Source organism: Capra hircus, chromosome 12 (assembly GCF_001704415.2).
Source record: "Capra hircus breed San Clemente chromosome 12, ASM170441v1, whole genome shotgun sequence".
In the NCBI taxonomy this organism is placed as follows: domain Eukaryota; kingdom Metazoa; phylum Chordata; class Mammalia; order Artiodactyla; family Bovidae; genus Capra; species Capra hircus.
In genome coordinates this window covers 76950024-76958638 of record NC_030819.1, presented here as the reverse complement: position 1 = coordinate 76958638, position 8615 = coordinate 76950024, and positions in this window count along the sequence as shown.

Here is an 8615-nt window from a genome sequence, read left to right as displayed (position 1 = left end):
ACAACCACTTTAGTGCTCTGGATACTGAACAAAGGTAAATAACAAACTGAGCAGCATTTACCCACAAACTACTGTTAGAAGTTCCATAAGCAAGGTGGCAGTCTTACCCTTTGGTTTGAAGCTGCTCCCACCCCTCTCTACCCAGCATTGCTGGCACTAAACTAGGCAAAACTCAGTTCAGTTCAGTTCAGTCACTCAGTCGTGTACGACTCTTTGCAACCCCATGAATCGCAGCATGCCAGACCTCCCTGTCCATCACCAACTCCCGGAGTTCACTCAGACTCACGTCCATCGAGTCAGCGATGCCATCCAGCCATCTCATCCTCTGTCGTCCCCTTCTCCTCCTGCCCCCAATCCCTCCCAGCATCAGAGTCTTTTCCAATGAGTCAACTCTTTGCATGAGGTGGCCAAAGTCCTGGAGCTTCAGCTTTAGCATCATTCCTTCCAAAGAAATCCCAGGGCTGATCTCCTTCAGAATGGACTGGTTGGATCTCCTTGCAGTCCAAGGGACTCTCAAGAGTCTTCTCCAACTCCACAGTTCAACAGCATCAATTCTTCAGCGCTCAGCCTTCTTCACAGTCCAACTCTCGCATCCATACATGACCACAGGGAAAACCATAGCCTTGACTAGACGACCTTAGTCGGCAAAGTAATGTCTCTGCTTTTGAATATGCTATCTAGGTTGTTCATAACTTTTCTTCCAAGGAGTAAGCGTTTTTTAATTTCATGGCTGCAATCACCATCTGTAGTAATTTTGGAGCCCCCAAAAATAAAGCCTGACACTGTTTCCACTGTTTCCCATGAGGTAATGGGACTGGATGCCATGATCTTCGTTTTCTGAATGTTGAGCTTTAAGCCAACTGTCTCACTCTCCACTTTCACTTTCATCAAGAGGCTCTTTAGTTCCTCTTCACTTTCTTCCATAAGAGTGGTGTCATCTGCATATCTGAGGTTATTGATATTTCTCCCGGCAATCTTGATTCCAGCTTGTTTTTCTTCCATCCCAGCGTTTCTCATGATGTACTCTGCATATAAGTTAAATAAGCAGGGTGACAATATACAGCCTTGACGTACTCCTTTTCCTATTTGGAACCAGTCTGTTGTTCCATGTCCAGTTCTAACTGTTGCTTCCTGACCTGCATACAGCTTTCTCAAGAGGCAGGTCAGGTAGTCTGGTATTCCCATCTCTCTCAGAATTTTCCCCAGTTTATTATGATCCACTCAGCATAAAACGCCTTCAGCCACATCTCTTGCTGAAAACTTGATCCAGTGCTACCATGACTTCTAACAGCTTCAGGCCATGTCCCTAGAATGACCCTAATTCTCTTTAAAGCACCTGCCTGAGAAAGCCTGTGATTGTAAAACCTTTCTCTGCTTTTTTGAGATCTATATATCTTCAATCATCCAGAACTTTCTCCTCAAGGACCTGGGCAATATCCCTTCAAAATGTTGACATCCAGAAAGATAATTCTCCTCCCATACATTCCAGTCCTGCTCTGAGTACTCTAAGTGGTCTGAAGGTAAGCGCCTAACTCCTGTGGGTGCCTTACTTCAATTTGAACAACTGTCTCATAGACAAGGGTCATAAAGATTCAGTTTGTTTCTCCTCTGTTTAATGACCAGTTACCAAACCCAGACAGCCTGGTTACATGAACCAATACCCACTCCTACCTTTAAAACCCTTACGTACCTTTCCTTTAACTCACACTAGTGTTTCAAAAGTCTCCTGGTTTTGTGTTTGGTGGAATTGAAACTCAGTTCTATACTGAAGCCCTTTTCCTCTGCTCTATTAGAATCTGAATAAAAATTGTCTTTCCAGCCTTTAACTAGGATCTGGCTTTGTTTCTCTTTATCGGCACAGTAGAACTATGCAGGGTTGGTTTTTTTTTTTTTTTTTTGCTTTTTAACAACATCATAAATTTATTCAAGGAGGATAGACTCTGAAAAACAGCAGCTTTGCTGACGGAGAAGGGTGAGTTGACTTCAAGTGAAAGACAAAACCACACATAGCAGCATTGTTAGTGAAAATAGTAAGCCTTGTAGAAAAAAATAAGGGATCTAGCTGAGGTAAACAGTAGAAAACTGCCAAATTTTAGATATCCATTTAATGAGACAGCTATCCAAGATAACCTCTTCATCACTGAAACTCGGATAACTAAGAAACAACACATATGCACTAGAAAGACCCCAAGATATCTAGTGCAAAATAAAACCTGAGCAACATATTAAGTTGCCTTAACTTTAGATGCACTCCCCAACCCTAACACTATCTACAATTAGAAAATGAAAGTCGTAAAAGCATGAGCAGCTCCATCCCATCCTTGGCTAACCACTAAGCTAGGTACACACAGGAGCAATCCCTATGAATCACGGTTAAAAATAAGAATGAGACAAAATTTTAAAAGGACTAATAAGAGATATTAAGGGCTATTATATCACAGGAGTAGAGCATTGGCAATTAAACAAGGCACATTTTTAAATTTTAGAGAAACATCAGAATCTAGAGCTTCTAATTTAAAATATCAAAAGGTTCATTTGTCCAGAAAAAAACAGGAGTGCAAAAATTCAGAAAAGTGTGACCTATCCTCAAAATAATAAAAGCAGTCAATAGGAACCTACTTTGAGCAAGACCAGATTTTGGATTTAGTGGACAATGACTTTAAATCAGTTATAGTTATGGACAAAGAATCTTTAAAAATGTTTCATGTATTAAAATATGATTAAATTTACACAAATATGGAATTCCAATTAAAAAATAGCAACAAGGAAGAGAAAGTAAGTGAAATTTCTAGAGTTGAAAACTAAAATAACCAAAATGGAAAATATAGTAGATGAGCTACATAGAAAATTGAAAAGGGAGTGGAATCAGTGAACTTGGAGAGATAGTAATGGAAATTATCCAACTGAAGAACACAGAGAAAAAGATGGAAAATATAACTCTCATAAGTATACAAACACCTAACAAAAATGCACCAAAATACTTGAAGCAAGAAGTGACAGAACTTTAAAGAGAAATGAGGAATGACCAGTTATATTTGAACATTTCATTATCACCTTTTCCTTAATTGAAAGGACAACAAGCAGACAAAAAAAGATCAGCAATGGTAAAGACGATCCATCAATACTATTAACCAACTTGATCTAACTGACATATATAGACAATTCCACTCACTGACTACAAAATACACATTATTTACACTGCATTGCATTATTACCCGTGTACTATTTTGATGAATAGTCTCTAAAATTAGAAAAAAAAAAAATTAACGAAAGTATAACATATATTATGGGGCTTCCCTAATAGCTCAATTAGTAAAGAATCTGCCTGCAATGCAGGAGACCTCGGTTGGATTCCTGGGTGGGGAAGATCCCCTGGAGAAGGGAAAGGCTACTCACTCTAGTCTTCTGGCCTGGACTGGAGAATTCCATGGGCTGTATAGTACATGGTGTTGCAAACAGTCAAAATATATAACATAGAATGCAGTTAAAATGCATCATTAGTTGGAAATTTAGGTCATTAAACACCTACATAGAAAAGAAGAAAACTCTCAACTAAGTAGTTATGCTTTTTGTCTTAAAAACTGGAAAGATAGGGTCAAATTAAGCCCAAGAAAGCAAAATGGGATAAATGTTAAAATCATGGGAATCAAGTAAATTAAAAATACAAAAGATGGAAAAAATAATTTTAATCAAATTTTTTGAGAAAATCAGCAAAATTGATTTAAAATTTGCTTGAGAAATCTAAAATAAAAAGACAAAATTTCCAAAACCTGTAACGAAAGTAAGGATATTGCTATCAGTCTTAAAGAAATAGATATTTAATTAAATATTATGAACAGTATTATGCCAAAAAACAGAAAACTTGATGAAATGGAGAATTTTCTATAAGCTTCCAAAACTAACTCAGGAAGAAATAAAAAATCTTAACAGATCTATAATGAATAAGCAAATAACATTGGTGATTGTAAAACTACTGGAAAGTAAAGCTTATGCTGTATGACTTCACTGGTGAATTCTATCAAATATTTCAAGAATGTATATCAATCTTACACAACTTTTGGCTTCTCAAGTGGCACAGTGGTAAAAAAAAAAAAATCTGCCTGCTGATGCAGGACGGAGAAGGCAATGGCACCCCACTCCAGTACTCTTGCCTGGAAGATCCCATGGATGGAGGAGCCTGGTGGGCTGCAGTCCATGGGGTCGCTGAGAGTTGGACACGACTCAGTGACTTCACTTTCACTTTTCACTTTCATGCATTGGAGAAGGAAATGGCAACCCACTCCAGTGTTCTTGCCTGGAGAATCCCAGGGACAGCAGAGCCTGGTGGGCTGCTGTCTATGGGATCGCACAGCGTCGGACACGACTGATGTGACTTAGCAGCAGCAGAAGCTGATGCAGGAGAAGCAGGTTTGATCCCTAGGTCCAGAAGATCCCCTGGAGATGGAATGGCATCTCCAACTCACTCCAGTGTTCTTTCCTGGCAGGCTACAGTCCATGGGGTTGCTTAGAGTTGAACATGACTGAGCATACACACAGAGGGACACAACTTTTTCAGAAAAACATAGGAGGGAAAATATTTCTTAACTCATTCTGTGAGACCAATATTATCATGTGCTATAGTCTGAATATTTATGTTCCCCCAATGTGATAGTATTTGGAAATGGGACCTTTGGGAAGTGATGCAGTCATAAGCTTAAAGCCCTCATTAATGGAATTTCACCATTATAAAAGGGAAACCAGAGAGCTTTTTTGTTCCTTCTGCCATATGAGGATACTCTGCAAAGATCAGCTGTCTATGAATTAGGAAATGAGTCCTCACCAGATATCAAATATACTAATACCCAGACCATGGGACTTCCAAGCCCTCAGAAGTGTGAGAAATACACATTTATTGTTTATAAGACATCCAGTCTATGGTATTCTGTTACAGTACTCCAAAATACTAAGACATGCTGTGTTGAGGGCAAAATTCTAAACATGGTCTCTCCCCCTAAATGCCCTACTCTGATTATTCAAATTATAACTCAGGTACTACTATGAAGTAATTTTGAAAATGTAATTTATGTCCCAAATCAGTTGACCTTAAAATACTCAGAATATCTAGGTGGATTGAATCTATTCAAGTGAACTCTTTCAAAGCAGTTTTCTCCTGCTGATAGCAGATTTCACAGAAGTCTCCTGGTGATCTTAAAGAAAAAAATCAAACAGCTATTTTGTAAACTGAAAATAGAAAAGGATAGCCCCATGGGTGTTGAGATTGACCTTCAGTTAACAACCAGCAAGAATATAGAGAGCTCAGAACTACAACAGCAAGGAAGTTAATTCTGCCAATAACCTCAGAGCCTGGAGAGGCCCTGAGTCTTGGATGAGGACCTTTGTACCAACAGACATCATGATTTCAGCTTGTGAGATATGACTAGAGGATTTAGCTAATTGACCTCCCTAACACATGGAAATGCAATAGCAAATATGCATTGCATTAAGCCATGAAATTTGCAGTAATTTGTTACAGTTGTTCAGTCACTCAGTCGTGTCCTACTCTTTGCAACCCTATGGACTGCAGCACGCCAGGTTTCCCTGTCCTTCACCATCTCCTGGAGTTTGCTCAAACTTATGTCCATTAAATTGGTGATGCCATCCAACCATTTCATTCTCTGTTTTCCCCTTCTCCTCCTGCCTTCAATCTTTCCCAGCCTCAGGGTCTTTTCTAATGAGATGACTCTTTTCATCAAATTTAAGCCACTAAATTTGCAGTAATTTGCTATGGTAGCAACAGAAAGCTAAAACACTCTAAAATTAAAGCCAAAGATACCAGTAAAGAGGAATTTGCAAACTAATCCCTCATGAACATAGATCCTTAATAAGATATCACTAAGTTAAATGCATACTATATAGAAAGGACTATGCACCATCACCAAGTAAGATTTATTCTTCAAATAAAACCTTGGTATGGTATCATGTATCTCCTGCCAGGACCCTAACATCTCACAATCAATCAAGATGACACATAGCAATATCCTGAGCTCTCCTCAGCTACATAAGGAGGAATTCCCTCTGAAAGAAATCAAGAAACTACCTGAGTGATTCCTAAACATCACATGACTGGGAAAAATACCCCCACTGAAACATGTAGGAAAAGTGGAAACATACTCTCACCATATACTCCAATCCCCAAACAGTGCCATCCAATCAGAAGAGAACCCACAACCCAGCTTCTCCTGGAAGAGCAAAGGGATTGGACTCCATATCTAGCATCCTAAATTTTAAGACTCTTCCAAAATGGACAGACTTCCAAAACACCTAGTTCTGAAAGCCAACAGTGTTTATGTTCACAACATCTACAAAATTATAGCAAACAGAAGTGCCATTATCAGCCTGGTGACATAGGCTATCCCTGCCTTTTCTCCCTCTCCCTATCAAAATAAAAACAAGCCAAGAAGCAATATTCAAGAACAAGACACCTCTAAGAGGATCCTAGAACATAGGAGTGAAGCTGAAGGACTCCCTGGGCCACATAGATCAAGACAGACTGCATTAGAAGAGCAAGGGAATCAGTTTCATATTAACCATGTTACCCTCCCTAAAGGTCAGTGTGGAACCACGTGGAGGGGTCTCCCCTAAGCCTCCAGTTCCTCCAATGGGAAAAGAGAGCACAGGGGAGACAATCAGTCTCCATGCCATCACTGAGATTGCTTTGTGGGAGCCTCTACTCTGATCTCTCACCATGAAGATTTTCAAGGGAATCTGCACGACTTAGCCACCGGGAATCTGACTATGGTGAAGATGTAGGGAAGGGCTTGAAACAGTCACTACAATGATCCTGACAGACCAAGCTCATACCTGCAGTGCCCAAGTAGGATGCCAACCCAGCAGTATTGCTCATCTGCAGAACCAAGTTAGGGGCACAATCTGAAAAGGAAACTCAGTGAGGTACACATCTGCTTGATTCAGATCCTCAAACAATGAGTTGTGCTGGCTCTACAGCGTGGTTTGCCCACTCCCAGGCAAGGAGCTGAATTATTGCCTCACTTACGGGAGAGAGTTTTCTGGCACCATCTGACAAGGAGGACTAGCAACAACTGCTAAAAGCAGTGTGGTCCAGTGGCACTTAGGCCAAGTGGCAGGTGTGCAGAGGCAATGTTTGCAGAACAAAGTCAGTGTCCCAGTTCAGTCAGGAAATTTGGAGGAGGGGGACAAGTCAGCTTGAGTTAAGACCACAATCAACTTTACTACTGACTTTAGAGCTGTACTGTTGTGCCCAGGCAGAGAGTCTAATTCATAGCCCTGTCCATGCCTAATTATAGCCCTCAGCCTGTCCACCCAGGAAACTTAGCCAGAGTATATAGGAAGCTGCATAGTCCACTCAACATCCCTATGTACAGTGTTAACAGAGGGCCTAGCCTGTGACTTTCCCCATACATAGAGAAAAACCAGCGGCCTCATCCGACCAAGGAACTCAGTGTACACTCTGGCCTGAATCAGATGTCCCCAGAATGTACAGTTGTCCAAGTCCTGAGTCCTATCCTGTCCATCTGCCAGGGTGTGGAAGTTGATCCACAGCCCCGTCTATTACTGAACACAGTAACCAGTGTCAACCGTCTCATAAGCCTGACCAGAGAATCAACACAAGCAAAAAGCCCATCCTACAGACTCAGTTGAGTAGAGAACCAAGATAATAGTCCTTTCCAACTGTTCTCAGCCATTGACACACCTGTATCCACATGCTCAGAGCTTGAACTTCTGCCTCTCCTCAAAACAGACCATAGTAGCAAGCCCCATTTGCCCAAGGACATTAGCTGCAAACATACCCAGTAACACAAACTGAAATGACTGGTGAAGGGCTATCTCTGCAAGTCATAGCTCTAAAGCCTGCAAGAGGAGCCTAATTACTCACATGCACAAGTATCAGTGTAAGGAATCAATGATTATAAAAATCAGGTAATTATGACACAACCAAAAGAAACTAATAAAGCTCCAATAATTGACCCCAAGAAATGTTGATCTGTGGATGTGTCAAAGAATTAATAACAATCCACTTAAAGTCTAGGGAACTATAAGGACAAAAAGGACACACAGAAAAGTAAATTAAATTTAGAAAACAATACATGAACAAAATAAATTCATCAATGAAGTAGCAACCATTAAAAAAAAAAAAATCCTGAGTTGAAAAATACAATAATTGAGCTGAAGAATTCAATAGAGAGTTCCAAAAGTTGACTCAATCATGCAAGAGCAAGAATCAGAGACTTGGAGAAAAAGACAGTGGAAATTACTGAGTCAGAAGAATAAAGAAAAAATAGTGAAACAGTGGGAAGGAACTCTACAGAAATTATGAAACATGATGAAAATGAAAAATTCTCATTATGTGGACTTCAGAAGGATAGTAGAAATAGAAAGGGAAAGAAAGTATATTTAAAGCAACAATGGTTGAAAACTTCTTGAACCTGGGTAGAAAAATGGACTTCAATCCCAAGAGATCTAAAGGACTCCAAATAAGTTGAATACAAATGGGGCCACACCAAGGCGCATTATAATTAAATTGCCATAAGGCAAAGGCAAAAAAAGATTTTTAAGAGCAACAAGACAGAAGAGTAACATACAAAGGAATTTCCATA